At 40.2% G+C, this 19,140-nt stretch overlaps 1 protein-coding gene and 1 long non-coding RNA gene across 8 annotated transcripts in view; one reads left to right on the top strand and one right to left on the bottom strand.

Moving 5' to 3' along the window:
* The window catches only part of PPP2R2B (protein phosphatase 2 regulatory subunit Bbeta), a 510,749-nt gene that overhangs the window by 125,804 nt on the left and 365,805 nt on the right, over nt 1-19,140 (top strand). The window lies entirely within an intron of this gene.
* The window catches only part of LOC102902024, a 62,946-nt gene continuing 51,334 nt past the window's right edge, over nt 7,529-19,140 (bottom strand). For all 3 annotated transcript variants that reach the window (XR_006600052.1, XR_006600058.1, XR_006600066.1), the window contains 2 exons: nt 10,585-10,823; nt 7,529-7,856 (listed from right to left, as the gene is read on the bottom strand). This is a non-coding gene — a long non-coding RNA (uncharacterized LOC102902024). The remainder of the gene's footprint in view (nt 7,857-10,584; nt 10,824-19,140) is intronic.

Genomic DNA, 19,140 nt, shown 5'->3' with positions numbered 1-19,140 from the left:
TGCTGGAGGGACCAGAGAAACTCTGTGGAGGAGATGGCATTTGATCTAGGCATTAAAATACAATTAAAATTTGGATCTTCCAAGAGACGAGGGAAGGACATTCCATGTAGAGTAAATAGTTTAAACATAGTTACAGAGGTGGTAAAATGTGTAGCACATACAATGGTAGTAAGCAAGGGAGATCAGTTTGGATGAAGCATAAAAAAGGGTAGTGAGAATATAAATTGAAATGTGGGTAGGAAGTCACTCTTCTTATTGAGCAATGTGAACTTCCTTCTAGAGACATAGCAAGTCAATGAGAATTTAGAACAGGGCAATGACCTAAGAAATTAATGCCACTGAAGTTTGTAAAATTGATTGGAGGAAGGAGGGTCTGGGAAGGTTTACTCATTCATTCAACAAGTATCAGACACTGTTTTATGTACTGAGGCAATATCAATGTGTCAACAATTTCTGTTTTCATAGAGTTCGTTTACTGGAGGAAACAAAGTATATATATATATATATATATATGTATATATATATATATATATATATATATACATACATATATATATGTATATATATACACATGTATGTGTATATATACGTATATATATATATGTATACACACACACAAATAATCATAAAAATATATATACAGATAAATAATTCTTATCCATGTGATTAATACATATGAATTGGTTATTTTATTGTTATACATGTATGGAAGGAGAGAGACAGAGATTGGTTGAAAGTTAGAAGGTGATAATTATTATGAAACAAAACTAAGCAAGGGAAAATATAGAAAGCTCCTGTGTAAGGAAGGGAAAGCATTCATAATTTAAATAGTAGGTAAATATAAAGGTAAAGCATTCATAATTTAAATCGTAGGTAACCTAACCCTAACCTAACACACCTAATAGTAGGTGACATGAACAACTACATAAAATAGGTAAGAAAATGAGCCGTATGGAAACGTTGGGTAAGAGTATTCAAGACACCAAGAACAACATGAAAGGCCATAAGCATGCCTATCATATTTAAAGTACAATAAAGAGGACAAGTGGCTTGGATAGGGGTGAGGAAGAGGCAGTACTGGAAAAGTGTCCTGTGAGGTTATAGAGGAGGAGCATTGCAGAAACTTCCACTTTTTCTCTGAGTCAGATGGGAAGCCACTGGAGGGTTTTGCACAGAGGAGTACCATGGTCTAATAGATTTCTCAAGGGCATCTTGGGTTCTGTGTGGGGCATATGTGAACAGGGACAAGGCAACAGCGAGACTTTAGTTGGTAACTATCATGATTATTATGGAGGATGGTGGCTCAGTTCAGCTCTGAAGCTGGTCGGTGGCAGTCAGGTTAGTTGACCAGCTAGCTGTGGAGTATGTGACAAAGAGAGGAGTCTGGGTTGACTCCACATACAACATGTACTCAGCAGTGACTGTTACTTGGTTTTGTGTATTGCTGGTTTGTGTCAGAATATATATGCTTTATATACACTGCATTTATAGCCCTTTTATGTTAGACCACAAAATTGGAATTTCCTTCTGACAGATAAATGAATGCCCCTGAAAGGTGTATGCTTTTGAATAAATACATATCATATTGATTTTGATGAAGACTTCTAACTTTACAAAGTGCTTTCTCGTGTCATTTTATACTCAAAACATTTCTGTATTAGAATGGCTATACTGAGTACTAGAAAAAGCATTGAATTATCCCCAGAACCAATATCTTGAGCCAAAAAAGTATATAAAAAAAAGATTCAAAAAAATAAAGTATAATTGTTTTAACACTAACCTTGCACTTGGAGTAGTTGTTAAGTTGGTAAGTGTGTCTATGTATGCCAAATATCTGAATATAAACTAAATTATCTGTCCAATATTAAAAATCAGTCAGAAACATATAAAACAATATCTCTACATTTTCAGATATTCTAAAATATTTGGTGTGGTTTCCATTGTCCTAATGTTTCTTGGGTTTTTCTACTATTTGTCTAGATGTATGAATAGGTTGTAGATACTTCCACCAACAACTTTAATTTCTCCTTCATTCCATTGTTTTTCCTTTTAAAAACACATACAGATTTGTCACATTATAGGTTTTGCTTTGGAAATACAAAACAAATAAGACATATTATCTGCCTTTAAGAAAACATTAGTCATTTAAGAAGCTACCCCCTACCTTTTTAATAAAAAATTTCAAAGTGTCTTACAGGAATGAAGAAACAAAAAAGGAAAATACTAAATAAATGGAAGTAAGACTAAAAAATAAATAAAGTTAGGAAAATAATGTGAAGCCAGGAATAGGATCAATGTAAAAAACGCACACCAAAACATTCTCTAGCATGCTTTCAGAAAGTGGAGGTGCATCAGTAACGTGTCCTCCAGACTGGAAAGACACTTAATACTGAAACATCCATCAAGCCCCTCCTTACCATTTATGGAGTTGTATTTGGAGTAACTTAGTGATAGGAGCAAGTGGGCAGGCAGGCAGATGAGATCAGGGACATTCTCCACAAGACTATTTTCCATCCCTATTCTCCACCCGTATCAGGACCTCCATCCCCAGCTTTTAGGGAATGACAAGCATGGTGGTGAAGTCACAGGATAGTTACCTGAGGTGGGGCCTTCTGTGCGCAGTCATCTGAACTAGTTACCCAAAGTGGGCTCTCTGTGCCCTTCCTTTAGGGAAGATGAGGACAAACCTTCTCTCAATCCATTCAGGGCTTATATTACTCTGCAAGGCCTGGAACATGTAGCCCCGAGGGAGGTCATTACACAGGCATGGACAAGATGGAGGGCCAAAGATAGAGTCACTGTCATCAACACTCCTACAATTGTTTACTCAGAACTTTCTACAGCCAGGGCAAAAGAAAAAACAGGACAGGATTTACTGTTATCAACAAGATGAAAGACCAGCAGTTGCTTAGAAGAAGTACATTTTTTTTTTTTGGTCCTCAATTATGGAAACAGTTTCCCCAGTGGTTAGTAAAGGCACAGTACAGGATTTCTTGAAGAACTTTCTGACAGTAATATGGCAGTGGGTTTTATAGGGGTCATTATAATACTTCTTAGTTCAAGTAGATTACATATTAAAGTATGATCAGTAGAGAGGCCCAAACAGCCTGATCTAAGGATGCATCCGTTTGTTGACCTGACTTGTGAATATCACTTACCATGCTCTGATGAGAATGCAACAACAAAAAAATCAAGCTCAATTCTCTGAATATAAGCTAGGGTTCTTTTCTTTTGGTTGTGGATTAAAGTTTGTCAACCAAAGTTACTTTGACAACCAACCCAACAAAAATTAGACTTGAGTGTCTCCTATGGAGGATAAATAACTTATCAAGGATGGTTTGCCAAAATGGAAAACCCAGACTTCCAAGTGTTCTGACAGAAGCTGACTGGAACAACCACAGTGACGTGGAACATGGGAGATTGCGGAAGAGTCCTTAGAGGTGACACTTAAGTTAGACCTCAACAGATGAACATTATTTTGATATGGAGAAGCAGGGATGGTCCATTCCAGGTGGATAAACAGCCTGAGCAGTGCAGGAAGGGGGTGACTTTACACAGTAAGTTCACAAACAGCCCTAAGTCGTATTTGTGAGGACGGATAGTGAGCATTGGCAGGCCTGACGCTGGAGAGATGGTACAGACTCCAGCCTGAAGATGTCTGAATGAGGGGCCTGAGCTTCCTCCCCTTTAAACCTCCCCATTCATTTCACCTGGTTCTCTAAAGAAACTAGAGCCACGCCAAAAAAATCTGCAAACTGGGAACACTCGTTTACTACAAAACTTGACAAATGGTTACTACATTTGCAGAAACCATGACTTACCTGTCAGGAGCCAGTGACTGTCATTCTCCCCTTTATACAAATATGTGTATTCCACAAAATAAATGAGAGGATTCCTGAACTCTGTTGGAGGGACTGGCTAATTATTTCATACATGTTCAAGAAATAGTGAGTGTCGGTCCACAAGTTTGTCTTGGTTTTTCCAAAGACTTTTGTACACGATGCTGCATTGCATTATGGTAACCTTATAGATGGTCTCTTTGGGATCAAGGAGAAGCCAGTTCACAAGGAACAAATTGGAAAATCATGAGAAACAATAAGCTGTATGACTGGATAAGTAATAAAAAGCTTTGAAAAAAAGTTTCCTTTCAAGTCTCAAAGAAGTCAGGGTAATCCTAATGAGAAAGGAGCTTCAAAAACAAGAGGCATTTGCTAAGGATGGTGACTGCTCACAAGCAGTCAACCCACAAGGTGTACTGGTGTACTTCATATGTGTTATCTCAGCCAGTTACCACAAAGTTGTGTGATCTGTATTACTGTCTTGACATTGTAGATAAGGAAAAACAGAGGCCCAGAGAGGTTTAGCAACTTCCCCAAATCTATGCAGCTTGTCAGTGGAAGAGCCCACTTCCACCCTCCGAACACTGACAGCTTGGCTTTAGAGTCCTTCAACTTACCACCACCTTCCTTCTTGTTTAATGAAATGTTGGAGCTTGAAGTGCCCTTAGAATTCATCCAAATCCTCTTCCTGGGGTCCTTGGATAGCTGGGATCAGAATCAAGTGAATGAGGCCCACTTTTTGGGTGCCAAATGTAAAGAGGCACCAAAAACCTCAATATTCAAATAAATAATAGCTTAATGTGGTTTTTAAAAATCAAAATTAGCATTTATGATGAATAAAATATCAACATTTAAATAAAGACAGGATCTCTTTGGTAAAGACTGGATCTGTCTTAGGTTCCCTCTCTTTGCTGATGGCACCTTCATCCCAGCCTTGGTGCCTGGAGCAGCTCAGCATCACCTGGGAGGTATTCAGTAATTCAGATTTTCAGGCCCCACCCCAGACTCACTCCATCTAATGCTCAGAGGGTGGGACTCCGCAATCTGTGTTTGAACCATGCCCCCATGTGATACTAAAGTGAGTTGGAGTTTGAGAACCTCTGGTCTAGTCCAATACTTTCACTGAAAGATGAAAAGGTTGCCTATTAGTGGCAGAGTTTATGACTTTTCTTTGAGTTTGAGTTTCTTTTTTTAATTTTTTAATTTTTTTTAATATGAAATTTATTGTCAAATTGGTTTCCATACAACACCCAATGCTCATCCCAACAGGTGCCCTCCTCAATGCCCATCACCCACCCAACCCTCCCTCCCACCCCCATAAACCCTCAGTTTGTTCTCAGTTTTAAGGAGTCTCTTATGTTTTGGCTCCCTCCTTCTCTAACCATTTTTTGTCCTTCCCCTCCCCCATGGTCTTCCGCTAAGTTTCTCAGGATCCACATAGGAGTGAAAACATATGGAATCTGTCCTTCTCTGCATGACTTATTTCACTTAGCATAACACTCTCCAGTTCCATCCACGTTGTTACAAAAAGCCATATTTCATTCTTTCTCATTGCCACATAGTATTCCATTGTGTATATAAACCACAATTTCTTTATCCATTCATCAGTTGATGGACATTTAGGCTCTTTCCATAATTTAGCTATTGTTGAGAGTGCGGCTATAAACATTGGGGTACAAGTGCCCCTATGCATCAGCACTCCTGTATCCCTTGGGTAAATTCCTAGCAGTGCTACTGCTGGGTCATAGGATAGGTCTATTTTTAATTTTTTGAGGAACCTCCACACTATTTTCCAGAGCGGCTGCACCAGTTTGCATTCCTACCAACAGTGCAAGAGGGTTCCCGTTTCTCCACATCCTCGCCAGCATCTATAGTCTCCTGATTTATTCATTTTAGCCACTCTGACTGGCATGAGGTGGTGTCTGAGTGTGGTTTTGATTTGTATTTCCCTGATGAGGAGTGACATTGAGCATCTTTTCATATGCCTGTTGGCCATCTGGATGTCTTCTTTAGAGAAGTGTCTATTCATGTCTTCTGCCCATTTCTTCACTGGATTATTTGTTTTTCGGGTGTGGAGTTTGGTGAGCTCTTTATAGATTTTGGATACTAGCCCTTTGTCCGATATATCATTTGCAAATATCTTTTCCCATTCTGATCGGTTGCCTTTTAGTTTTGTTGATTGTTTCCTTTGCTGTGCAGAAGCTTTTTATCTTCATGAGGTCCCAATAGTTCATTTTTGTTTTTAATTCCCTTGCCTTTGGGGATGTGTCAAGTAAGAAATTGCTGTGGCTGAGGTCAGAGAGGTTTTTCCCTGCTTTCTTCTCTAGGGTTTTGATGGTTTCCTGTCTCACATTCAGGTCCTTCATCCATTTTGAGTTTATTTTTCTGAATGGTGTAAGAAAGTGGTCTAGTTGCATTCTTCTGCATGTTGCTGTCCAGTTGTCCCAACACCATTTGTTAAAGAGACTGTCTTTTTTCCATTGGATATTCTTATCTACTGAACTGACCCCCCCCCTCCCTTGACCGGGTGTGTTTGGCTACTTCCTAATCTGCTCTGTGCCCCATTTGTCATGATTTCCTGCAAATCTGTTTCTTTCTCAGAGGCAAATCAATTTGCCTCTGAAGATCATGGTATTGTCTCTTTATGGTGAGGTATAATCAGATAGAGAAGAAACCACATAAGATCCCCTAGGGGATTGTTTGGAGCAGTGGTTTTCAATGGTGGTGAGTTTTCAACCATGGTGGCATTCTATTTATTTATTTTATTTATTTTATTTTTATTTTTTGAGAGAGAGAGAGAGCAAGCGAACAAGCAGCAGAGGGGCAGAGAGAGAGGGAGACACAGAATCTGAAGCAGATTCTAGGCTCCGAGCTGTCAGCACAGAGCCTGATGTCTGGCTTGAACTCATGAACCTTGAGATTGTGACCTGAGCTGAAGTTGGCCACTTAACCGACTGAGCCACCCAAGTGCCCCAACCATGGTGGCATTCTGGAATCACCCCCAGGAGATTGGAAAAAGCACCACTGCCCAGACCTCACCCTAGCCAAGTAAACTAGGATCTCTGGAAATAGTATTTGAATGCCACTATTTAAAAAACAACATAAGAGTGAAACCATATGGTATCTGTCTTTCTCTGTATGGTTTCACTCTTATGTGGATCCTGAGAAACTTAACAGAAACCCATGGGGGAGGGGAAGGAAAAAAAAAAGGTTAGAGTGGAAGAGAGCCAAAGCATTAGAGACCCTTAAAAACTGAGAACAAACTGAGGGTTGGTAGGGGGTGGGAGGGAGGGGAGGGTGGGTGATGGGTATTGAGGGCACCTTTTGGGATGAGCACTGGGTGTTGTATGGAAACCAATTTGACAATAAACTTCATATATTGAAAGAAAGAAAGAAAGAAAGAAAGAAAGAAAGAAAGAAAGAAAGAAAGAAAGAAAGAAAGAAAGAAAGAAAAACAACAACAACAAAAACTTTTAGGTGAGGGGCGCCTGGGTGGCTCATTCGGTTGAGCATCCAATTTTGGCTCATTTCATGATCTCACGGTTTGTGGGTTCAAGCCCCATGTTGGGCTCTGTGCTGACAGCTCAGACCCCGGAGCCTGCTTTGGATTCTGTGTCTTCCTCTCTGTCTCTGCCCTTCCCGCACTCATGCTCTGCCTCTCTCTCCTTCAAAAATAAATAAACATTAAAAAAAATTTAGGTGATTATAATGTGCATCCAGGATGGAGAACTAGGTTGGCCAATATGGCAGAAGCCAAAGCTGGTCTCATGGCAATAATCACTTGTCACAGTCCACAAAGTATAAACTAAGCGTGATCCTTTCCACTTTTCTTGTCCTCATCTTCAGTATCTTCTCCACTTCTAAATCCTGTCCACATTAATGCACACATAGCTCTTAAATTTATCCATCTCTCCATTCCGACTGCCATATTCAGGATCAACTCATCATTGATCAACTTTGGCCTCCAAACTGTACTTTGTATCTGCCCTTGGACACTTCCTCAATTGATGTGCCATTCTAGATGCAAGAAAATCATTATGAAACAAAATGACTAATAATATATAAATTGCCCCCTCCCCTGCTTTAAAAACTCTCCATGACTTTCTATTCCTCTTAAGATAAGACAGACATCTTAACATGCCTCCTATGGTCCTGGGTGGTCTCAGCCACCCCACCTCTCCCCTGACTCTCTGCTTCAGTCACTCTTGCCTTCTAGTTTGTTACACCCTTGCTACATGGCCTTAGCACATGCTGTTGCCTCTGCCAGGAATGTTCTTCTATCCCTTCGTAGCCAATGAACACTTAGATTTCTGTTACAACTTTACATCTTGGGGAAACCTCCCCTGACCTCTCTGAGGAGATAAAATCCTCTTGTTATAAAATTTTAAAATCATGTGTTTCCCAAAAGAACAAATAAATTGAGAAGAGAGTTGAAATTCACCTGGGACAAGCAGTCATAAATTCCTATGGCACCTTCTGCTTCACCTTCATAACATAAATAACAGTTGCAGTTTTACATTTGTGTGGCCATTTAGTGAGTATATTTATCCTACAATAGAATCTGTCAAGACAGGGGCCACATCTTTTGCTTACCATTGAATCTACAGCAGCTAGCTAGTGCTTGGAACACAGCAGGTGTTTAATAAACAGTTGCTCCAAAAAAAAAAAAAAAAAAAAAGGAATGAACGAGTGCCTAGAAATTATGGCAGCAAAAGGAATGACTATAGGTGTTTACATATGGATTGCTCTCAGGACAAGCTCTCAGAACAAGAGATTCATCTTTAATCCAGGCTCTCTTTCTAGCCCTGTTATCTTTGAAAAGGCCTTCTACCAGGACACCTGGGTGGCTCAGTTGGTTAAACATCTGACTTCAACTCAGGTCATGATCTCACAGTTCATGAGTTTGAGCCCCGTTTAGGGCTTTGTACTGACAGTGCAGAGCCTGGAGCCTGCTTCGGATTCTGTCTACCCCTCTCAATGCCCCTCCCCCACTCCTGCTCTCTCTCTCTCTCTCTCTCTCTCTCTCTCTCTCTCTCTCTCTCTCTTTCTCTCTCTCTCAAAAATAAATAAACATTAATTTTTTTTAAAAAAAGAAAAGGCCTTCTACTTCTTGAGCTGTTTTTCAAACTAGGCTTTGCTGCATTCCTTAGGGTCATTGGGTCAGACAGGGAGAAGGAGGGAAGGCTGAAGGGGCAGGTGGAATGAACCGCCTTTTAATCTCTTTCTGGGTAACATTTATTTTGAAGAAAGAGATTAGTTCTTAAAAGAAAAATCATTCAAAACCACTGTCCTAGAAGGTGCCTAAAACCCCTTCTGGATCAACATGTCTGTAACACTGTTTTCCAAAGGAAACTTGACTCACACCAAGTCTGAAAGAAATGAACAGCTGGTACAGTCAGGTTTCCGTTATTCTAGAAGGCTGTACGCACGTATACATGCAAATACAGGTGGGCTTTTCTTTTCAGGAAAAGGCCTTGGAGAAACGAAGCAGGCGTATTCAGCCGCATCTGCTCCAGCAAAACACAGTGACAGACATAGACATTGAGTCACTCCCACTTCCTGGGCTGGCAATTTAATAGGCTTCTCAGATTGTCGGGCTCAATTAATGGTATTTACTGTGAGCGCATTCCTGGGCAGGTGGCTCCGTCTCTGGGCTGCAAAGATGAATGAAGCACCTGCCTTTGCATTGTGCTCACCTTGCCCTTGAAAGGGCCACTCCCTGATGAAGTCCCCTCCCTTCTCCCTTTCCTTGGTCTTCAGGGAAAAGCACAGTCACAACAAAAACAAATTTCCTTTTTGTATTAATTAAAATGCCTGTCCCAGGAATATGATAGAATTTCCCTGAAGCCTTTGCATCGAGTATGCAATGGAAAGAGGGAATTAAAGCTATTTTCTGCAGTAATGGGCCTTGCCTGGAGCCCTGTGGGCCACTGGAGGAGGATGGGGGAGGTGAGGAGGGAAGGGGGGGGGAGGTGGAGGGAGGGAGCGTGAGGCAGCGATCTGACTTCTTCCCCATTTCCTTAGAGTACAACCCAATTATCTGTTTTACATTTGGGGTTTCAGTTTAGATTTCATTTATATCAAAGGTTACATAGCTTTAAAAAAGAAAAAGAGTGGGTATAAAAACCCACACATTTAGATGATACAAATAAAAACTCAGCACTTATTTGCCTTAATTACCTGAAGTTTTAAGACCTCAGCCTCTCTGGTAATTTCTTCCTTTGTCCATAGAGAGGTTGCTAGGTTTCACTAAAGTAGCTACTTTATTCATACCCACAAAAAATAATAATAAATTCCATCCATTCTAAAATTTGTACTACATTATGTTACTGGGTCTGCCCAGCTCAAAATAATGAATATATTCATGTATTATTTAGGAGGAGTAATGCAGTGTTTTTCTCCATCTTCTAATTCATTGGCTCGCAAATGTTAGCATGCCCCAGAGTCTCCTACAGGGCTTGTCAAAGTGGGGGTTATTGGGCCCACCCTGGGGTACCTTGGATGGAGCCCTAGAATTTACATTTCTAATGAGTTTCTAGGTAATGGCCATGCTAACAGTCCAGGCTGCACACTGAAAACCCCATTTTCATTCAGAAGGGTGCTAGAAATGGAGTTGTCAGAGTGGGTAAGGCACTGGGGAAAAGCCACACCTGTGGGGGCCAGGGTCTGCTGTTGGCCCAGTCTTATGCCTGAGGGCCCACCCAGAGAACCATTGTGTGTTTTGCTCAGGGCCCCTCAGTCCCACCTTGGGCGGATGGTGGACAAGTTTGATGTCCTCATCTGTGCTGAGTCATCTGTGGTTGCTCATGGAAAGCACTAGTGTCCTTAGTGGGAGCCAGAGTCCAGGCGTAGCTACAGGAAAGGATTTCAGGATCAGAAGAGTACCCCTTCCTTTCCAGATCTGCCTCTGTGGCTTCTGGTTGCAATCCACCATTACTGCTACATTCCTTTGAGAGGCACTGTGCCTTGTTTAAATACCAGCACCTGGTGGGAAGATAAGGATGCCCTGAAAATGTAACTGAGTGTACTCGGCCCTGACAGAAGAAGTAAATCAGAAGAAAGTAGAACTTTAGATGTGGATGCCATCCTGTTTCGGGCTTCTGATTTTCGAAGTGGAAATGCAATTTCAAAGAGGTTATTTTTCTCAAAGTCCTGAAGCCAGGCCTGGACAGGCCTGGTGGGGGAAACAGGTTGGGGGGGGGGGGGGTGGTGTGGAGAATCCAGGACGGTCTAGGGGCTTGAGGGCTTGTGGGGCATACGCTGAGGGAAGGAGCTACTGGGACCAGATGGAACATGAGTAACCCCCTTCCTGAGTGCCCTTTCTGTAATGGCAGTCTCAACGTGGCCCCAAACTGGAAACCTCAGGGTTGCCTTGAACTTGTTTTTCTATGTCCCCATGGAGTCACCATGTCTTTCCATCAGTCTCCTCCTTTCCATTACCTCTCCTGCTGCTGAAGGCCAGGTCCCTCTGTCACTATAGCCTTCAGATTCTGTCTGCTGTGCCTGAAATCAGTCTTCCATACAGACACCAGGGTTCTCTGACAGAGATTTTCTGTCACTGCCTAGCGCCAACAGGCAACAGTCCCATCTTCTGAGTATGGCACTCAACTTGCTCCCTTCCCTCAACTCAACTTGCCTTTTCTCTTTTATGGCCTTACATTCCCTTCCATACAAACCACATTCCAGCTATATGCCACATGACTTAGAAGTCCCTGAACCACTTCCACGGACTGTTTTACTTAAGCTACCCTCTGTTCCCTCCTACACTCAGAATTCTCCCAATCATTTAAGGTCAAGGTCAAGCTCTCCTCTGTGAAGTGTTTCCCGATCTACCAGTAAGATCTGAAATCTCCCTCTCTTTGATGACCTGATGGCATTTTTATTTATGAATCTGTCATAGGCCTAGCTTAACTCTGTCCATAATGAAGGCCTGCTTATGAGCACGCCCATACGTGTATCCTACTCTTCTTGGTACCAAAATATAACCAAAAGTAAGCATGGTTGTTTATCCTTCCAGGATTCTGATGACTCCTGCATGAACACCGACCACATTGTTGTCATTTTCATTTATTGTGATAAGAGAGTTGAGACTTGAACCTTACCTCAGAATAAATTAAAACATGACATATTGCACAATATATACTGCTGATTTTATGAACATTGGACAGTTAGATCCATCCAACAATGATGATTCATTCCCGCCACCAGTAGAAAGTCCAAAAGGGGAAACCTTGCCCTTCTGTGCCTCTGCCCATTGTGTGTTTTACTCATAATCCCTAAGGTCTCCCTCATTCTGGTCTTTGTTCTATCATCTTGGGTGTGTTTTCTCTGTCCTGTCTTCTGAAGCTCATGGGTCTTGCTCACTAGAATAGACACTGTATTGCATTTTCCTGAGTCCCCAGAAGATAATCTCTGGCATGTAGTAGCTACTCGGGAAATGCGGAGTTGAACTTTTGGGAAGGCAGGTAGATGGATACCAAAGGCAATCCTTATTTCCTTCCCACCTTTTGGCAGAGTATCACTGTGTGCTTCATTGAACTGGGAAGTGCCTACATCATCTCTGACTTTAACCTACACATTCAGCCTTAGTGAATTAGTTCTCAGAAGGTGGAACTTGTCACTGGTTACACCCCAGTTAAAGTACCTATTTCCTTGGGCCCCCAGCCTCAGCAGAGAGTGTGACTGTTTCTATGGACAGATCCTGTATTCCTTCATTCAACAGATAATTCTAAAACTATTACTGTGTGTTAGAAACTGGGCCAAGGACTGAGGATACAATAGTGAAAAAGGCATGTACTCCTCCTGTTTAATGTTAATATAAATCCTGATTACTGGGAAAGCATATTGATGGGAAATAAAGCCCATTGTGGAGACTCAGAAAAGACTCTCTGAAGAAGTGACATGTAGTGGAGATATTAAGACTGTGTAGGAGACAGGCAGCTGAAGATGGGGGACAGAGTATTCTGTACAAAGGGGACAGGAATTGTGGAAACTTCAGAAGCAAAAGAGTGGTGACTTAAACTGGAGATACCACTGCCTACAGAAAAGTCTCCTCTGGCCCTCCCAATCTTGGGCTGAGGGACCCTCCTATATGTTCCCAAGCATAATGTACTTCTGTACTCACGGCCATGATCACTCTGCATTATAATTACCTATTTACCTTGTTGATCTTTCCTGCTAGGTAATAAAATCCACAAGCACCAGCCAAGGACTGTTGGGGTTGATGGGTTGTAGCTCTCTTGCCCCTCAGGTGGAATAACTCTGATATATATATCCTACAGCAGGATTTAGTCCCAGTGGTCCCCAACACTGAATTGCTTAAAAATGCATTATTGGCTACCTTCTCTCTCCTTCTCACTTTCCTACTCCCTTATTAATGTTTTCTGAAATAACCTCCCAAATAAACCACTCACAGTCAGATCCTTGGCTTAGGATTGACTTCTAGAGGAACCCAAACTAAGATAGTACTCACCAAATACCTATTGAATGCCTGAGTCCCCTCCTGACTTAGCTGCTTATTTGCTCAATTAGGCAAGTTATTACCTCTTTGAGCCTTCACCCTTTTCCCCTCCATCCTATAAAATGTCTTCCCTACCTTACCAGATTGTTGCTTGGCTCTAGTGATGGATGGTTCATGAAAAGTTTGCTTGAGTTGTATTGAGTTGTTGAAATGGACCACGTCCCTGTCATATGCCCATGTGACCTAGCTGGAATGCAGCCAAGTAAGAGCCAAGTGGCTGGAAGAGATTTTCTGACTGCCTCTCTTGACCTCAAGAACCCAAAATCTGCTCAGTTATTCCTGAAGTGGGTTCATACCTAGAGGGAAAACACGGTGCTTTAATGAGAGGTAGTTTTCTGTAGGTCACACAATAGCTCTGGGGCCTGTTCCTGCCTTCTGGCTTAAATAGCAGCTCTGGACCCACAGAGAATGGCTACAAACCATTCCAGTGTTCTCACATAGGGAATCAGAATTTGGTTTATATGTGACTCACATTCATGTAAAACTATGTTGGATATTTCTGGTTAATGTGACAGTGACGATAATGGCATTAATGATGATGATAGCAACTGTCATTTATAGAACCCCTGCTATGAGCTGGGAGTTTCACACTTACCACCAATGTAAAGCCTCCAAGCAGTCCTATGCAGTTGTCATTATTAACCCCATTTTGTCAATGAGAAAGTTGAGGCTTAGAGACCAAACTTCTGCTTAAGATCACACAGTGGCAACTTACAGAGTTGCATTCACATTCTCAGTCTCATACTCTGTGGGATCCTTAGTAGATTCTCCATCACAAGAACAGAGAATTAGAGTTCACTGAAGACATGGCTGCCACACCTTGTCTTGGATTTACCTCAGAGTAACGTCTTGTCGGTCATAATACACATGCCACCAGAGGCCAAGTGGGGAGCCTAGACTTCTGCCCTCAAGAGTGTGTAATGAACTATCTCAACATCACCACTCAGATGAGATCACAGAAGGCCAAGTAGAAACCCATGACATTCATTCAGCCAGGTGCTACTGAGGCTCCCTGCACTGCGGGCACAGTGGAGACCACATGAGGTGCCTAGGATTCTATCCCCACCTGGCGGTAGTGATGAGGCACCCCTCCTCTTCCCTACTAGGGGTGTCATTGGATCCCTAGGGGAGAGTCAGAACTTCACCACCACCACCAGCAGAATCAAAAGCCACCTTCCCCTCCCCCAACATACATCAGGTGTCGTTGAAGGGAAACAGTAGCATGGAACTGTCCCTTTGATTCATGGAAGTATCAGTGGAGGCCTACCAAGGAGTCAGAACCTCCTCTTCACACTGCCACGCCTTCCCAGTAGTAATGAAGAGTCATCCCTCTCAGGTATTAATGGAGGCCAAATGAGAAACATGGACTCTAATCCCCAAAGACAGTTATAATCCTGCACCTCTCCCCATTTCTTTTCTGGAGCAGTGTCCTAAAGGAAACAAGCTAAAACAGAAGGCTTAATTAAAACACAGAGGCTCATAGTAAACTACCCAAACGTCTGGATTTCAACTGAAAATCACTCATTGTACAAAGAACAAGATCTCACATTGAATGAAAGGACAACAAATGCCCATACCGAGATGACAAAAATGTTAGAATTATCTGACAAAGATTTTAAAAGAAGTGATCTTAAAAATGCTTCAACAGTAATTATAAACACACTTGAAACAAATAGAAATATAGAAAGTTTCAGGAAAGAAGAAAAAGATCTTAAAAAAGAACGAAATGGAAATTTTAGAACTGAAGAATATAATACACAAAATTAAAAACAAAAACAAAAAGCCCAAAGAGTGGGCTAAAAAGCAAAATGGCAGAAAAAGAGGAAACTATCAGCTAACTAGAAGATGAACAAAAGAAATTACACAATCTGAACCACAGAAATAAATTAGCCTGAAAATTAAAAAAAATTAACAGAGCCACAGGAACTTGTGGAAATATAACAAAAGATTTAACAATCGTGTCTTGGGAGTCCCAGAAATAGAAGAGAAAGAAGGCAGGGTTGAAAAGGTACTCAAATAAATAATGACTTAAGACTTCATATATTTTTAAAAAAAGACACACACCCACCTTCTAATTCAGAAAACTGAGCAGATCCCAAACAGGATACGTGCTCTTTTGACAATTTGTATGCCATGAAAACTTATAGGAACTGATAATGAGAAATTAATCATCACTGAATTTTACATTCTAAATAAATCCATAGTACTTGACTTGATTTATAAAAACTATTGTTTCTAGAAATGTGAAAGAAGAAAACACACTCCCCAAATTGCCTTAGCACAAAGGCTCTAAATTATAGTAAAACAATATGTTCAGCTTTAACACCTTCCCCATTGTTAATGGGAAGTTAATTTATGTACTATTTAAGTGTTTTATCTAGTAAATAAAATTTGTATTATGGGTTTCCTTACATAAAAATACTCCTTGAATACCTACAGACACACTGACCAACACAAAAAGGTGATAACCATTTAAGAATATTGAGGAAGCTTTTAACCCTCCCCCCTCCAATTATGTTTTTTTCCATATATCTTTTTCTGTAAATATTAATGAAAATTACTTATAACCACCATTATCTGGTTCCTACCAATTCAGATGTGTAATTGAGTTGTTTGAAAGGTATATTTTTCATCATGGAGGTGTGTATCAATGTGAACATAATAGTTCCATTTGAGAACCTCAATTACAAAGAGATGTCTGTCCCAGCAAATAGTTATCTTTTTAAGTAGGCATTTTACATGAAAAAATTGGGGTTGGTAGTACAAGAACCAGTAAGATAAAAATACAGCTTTTGAAAGTATATTTAAACTTAAATCTCTTGAAATATATGGAGTCATCAACTCCCAACTGTAGTTGATGAATTTTTACCATAAATCACTTTTAATAATAAATTATGTTTCCGGTTATGTTTTTCAAGTCCAAATTTTGTAGGAACAAAGAATAAGTGTCTATTATTCTTTAAAAAAAGAAAAAACAACTCACTTCAAATATAACAATATAGGCATGTTGAAAGTAAAAGGATGGAAAATATACATCATGCAAACAGTCAGAAGGAAGAAGGACTAGCTATAATTAACATCAGATAAAGTGAACTTAGGGGTGAAGAAAATTACAAGAGACAGAGAGGGGCATTATATAATGATAAAAGAATCATTTCATCAAAGGACATAGCAATTCTAAATGCGTACTAACCAAATATATTAAGCAAAACTGATATAATTAAAAGAAATAGACAGTTACAGTTAGAGGCTTCAATACCACTTTTTTCTCAATTTGATAGAACAACTAGACAGAAATAACAAGGATGTGGAAGAACACAGCAACACCCTCAGCCAGTAGGGTCTAATTGATGTTTGTGGAACATGACAGCCAACAACAGTAGAGCACACATTCTTTTTAAGTGCTCATGGGAAATACACCGTATCCTACACCATAAATCAAACCCCATCAAATTTAAAAGAATTAACATCATATGGAGGGTGTTATCTGACCACAGTGGAATCAAACTAGAAATCATTAGCAGAAAGATAATAAGAAACTTTCCAAACACTTGGAAACTAAACAACAAACTTCCAAATAATCCAGGGTCAAAGAGGAAGTCTCAAGGAAAATGTAAAATATATATTGAACTGAATGAAAATAAAATACAATATATCAAAATTTATGGGATGTGGCTAAAGCTGAGAAGAAAATTTGTAGTACTGAATTCATGCATTAGAAAAAAAGAAAATTCTCAAATCAATAATCAATAATCAATAATCCAAGATCCTCAAGAACCTAGAAAAGAAGAACAAAATAAGCCCAAAGCAAGCAGCAGAAGAAAATAATAAAATAAGAGCTAATTAGAAGCAAGGTATGATGTGTGGCTGGTTTGGGGAGCATATCTAGTTTTCTCTAGTGGGCCCTAGGTTGGAAGTATGGGCAAAATACAGGGCAAGTGTGAGTCAAGGACACAGTCCTGACCATTCCGGGCTGCTTGATGCAGAGATTATGGTTTGACTTTCCAGGTTGGATGCTGCAGAGCTCGTAGGTCAGAGTTCTGTTGTCATTGTCAGTTTGGATATTTGTTGCCTCAGTTTATATATTTAACCTCTCCATTCTATTTCTATAGTATTCTTGAAATAAAATTATAGAATTAAAGAGCAGATTCATAGTTGTCATGGGTTAGGATGGGGTTAAACAGGGAGGGGAGTGTTGGGATGGCTATAAAAGCATAACATGAAAAAGTGAAAAAAAAAATAACATGAGAGATCCTGGGGGGTGATAAGAATGTTCTGTATCTTTATCATATCAATGTCAGTATCCTCCTGGTTGTGATATTATACAATAATTTTACAATAAACTGGATAAAAGGCACAAGGGCTCTCTGTCATTGCTTACAACTGCTTACGAATTTATAATTGTCTCAAAATAAAGGAGTTTAATTAAATTAAAAAATTCTCAGACAAAAAGAGAATGTCTTCCAAAGAATGACAGACAGCTGAATTCCCAATAACAATACTGAGGGTCAGAAAACAATTACCAGGATAATTGATTCAAACCACTGAAGAAAAATTAAATAATTATCAACATAGAGCACTTTATACAGCTAAACTCTCATTCAAGAATAAGGACAGAATAGAAGCTTCTGGACATGAATAGACATGTTTCCAAAGAATATATCCACATGGCCAGCAGACACATGAAAAGGTGCTCAACCATCACTCATCATTAGGGAAACACAATTCAAAACTACAATGAGATATCACCTCATATCTGTCAGAATGGCTAAAAGCAACAATATAAGAAACAACAGTTGTTGGTGAGGATGTGGAGAAAGGGTAACCCTCTTGCACTGTTGGTAAGAAAGTAAAGTGATGCAGGCACTGTGGAAAATAGTATGGCAGTTCCTCAAAAATTAAAAATGGAACTATCCTACCATCCAGCAATTGTACTACTCAGTATTTACCCAAAGAATACAAAAATACTAATAGAAAGAGACACATGTACCCAGGTGTTTATAGCAGTGTTTTTTACAATAGCCAAACTATGGAAACAGCCCAAGTGTCCTTCGGCTGATGAATGGATAAAGAAGATGTGGTATATATATACATATGATGGCATATTATTCAGCCATAAAAAAAAGAATAAAATCTTGCCATTTGCAACAACCTGGATGGAGCTACAGAGTACTATGCTAAGCGAAATAAATCAGTCAGAGAAAGATAAATATCATATGATTTCACTCATATGTGGAATTTAGGAAACAGACGAAACAAGCAAAGGAATAAAAAGAGAAAGACAAACCAGGAAACAGACTCTTGACTATAGAGAATAAACTGAGGGTTACCAGAAGGGAAGTGGTGGCGGGGGGGGGGGGGGGGGGGGGGAGGGGGATGGGTGAAATAGGTGGTGGGAATTAAGGAGGGCACTTCTCCTGATGAGCACCGGGTGATGTATGGAAGTGTTGAATCACTATATTCTACACCTGAAACTAATATTACACTGTAGGTTAGCTAACTGGTATTTAAATAAAAACTTAAAAAAAAATAGAAACTTCTGATCTTAAGGGCTCTGAGAATTTACCGCTCAAGACCCACCCGAAAAGAAAAATTGAAATATGAACCGCAGTAAGAAGGAAATTGAACCCATATTGAAGGAAGGGGATGACTGAATTAATTACTTGAACAAGTATTTATAGATGTGTACTCTGTCAGGCACAGTGCTGGAGGCAAAGGCATACCACAGAGAACAAAACAGGCAAAATGCTCCTTATGGAGGTTCAAGTTCTAGAGAAGAAG

The sequence above is a fragment of the Felis catus genome, chromosome A1 (assembly GCF_018350175.1).
Source record: "Felis catus isolate Fca126 chromosome A1, F.catus_Fca126_mat1.0, whole genome shotgun sequence".
In the NCBI taxonomy this organism is placed as follows: domain Eukaryota; kingdom Metazoa; phylum Chordata; class Mammalia; order Carnivora; family Felidae; genus Felis; species Felis catus.
This window is presented reverse-complemented; position numbering and strand designations above follow the sequence as displayed.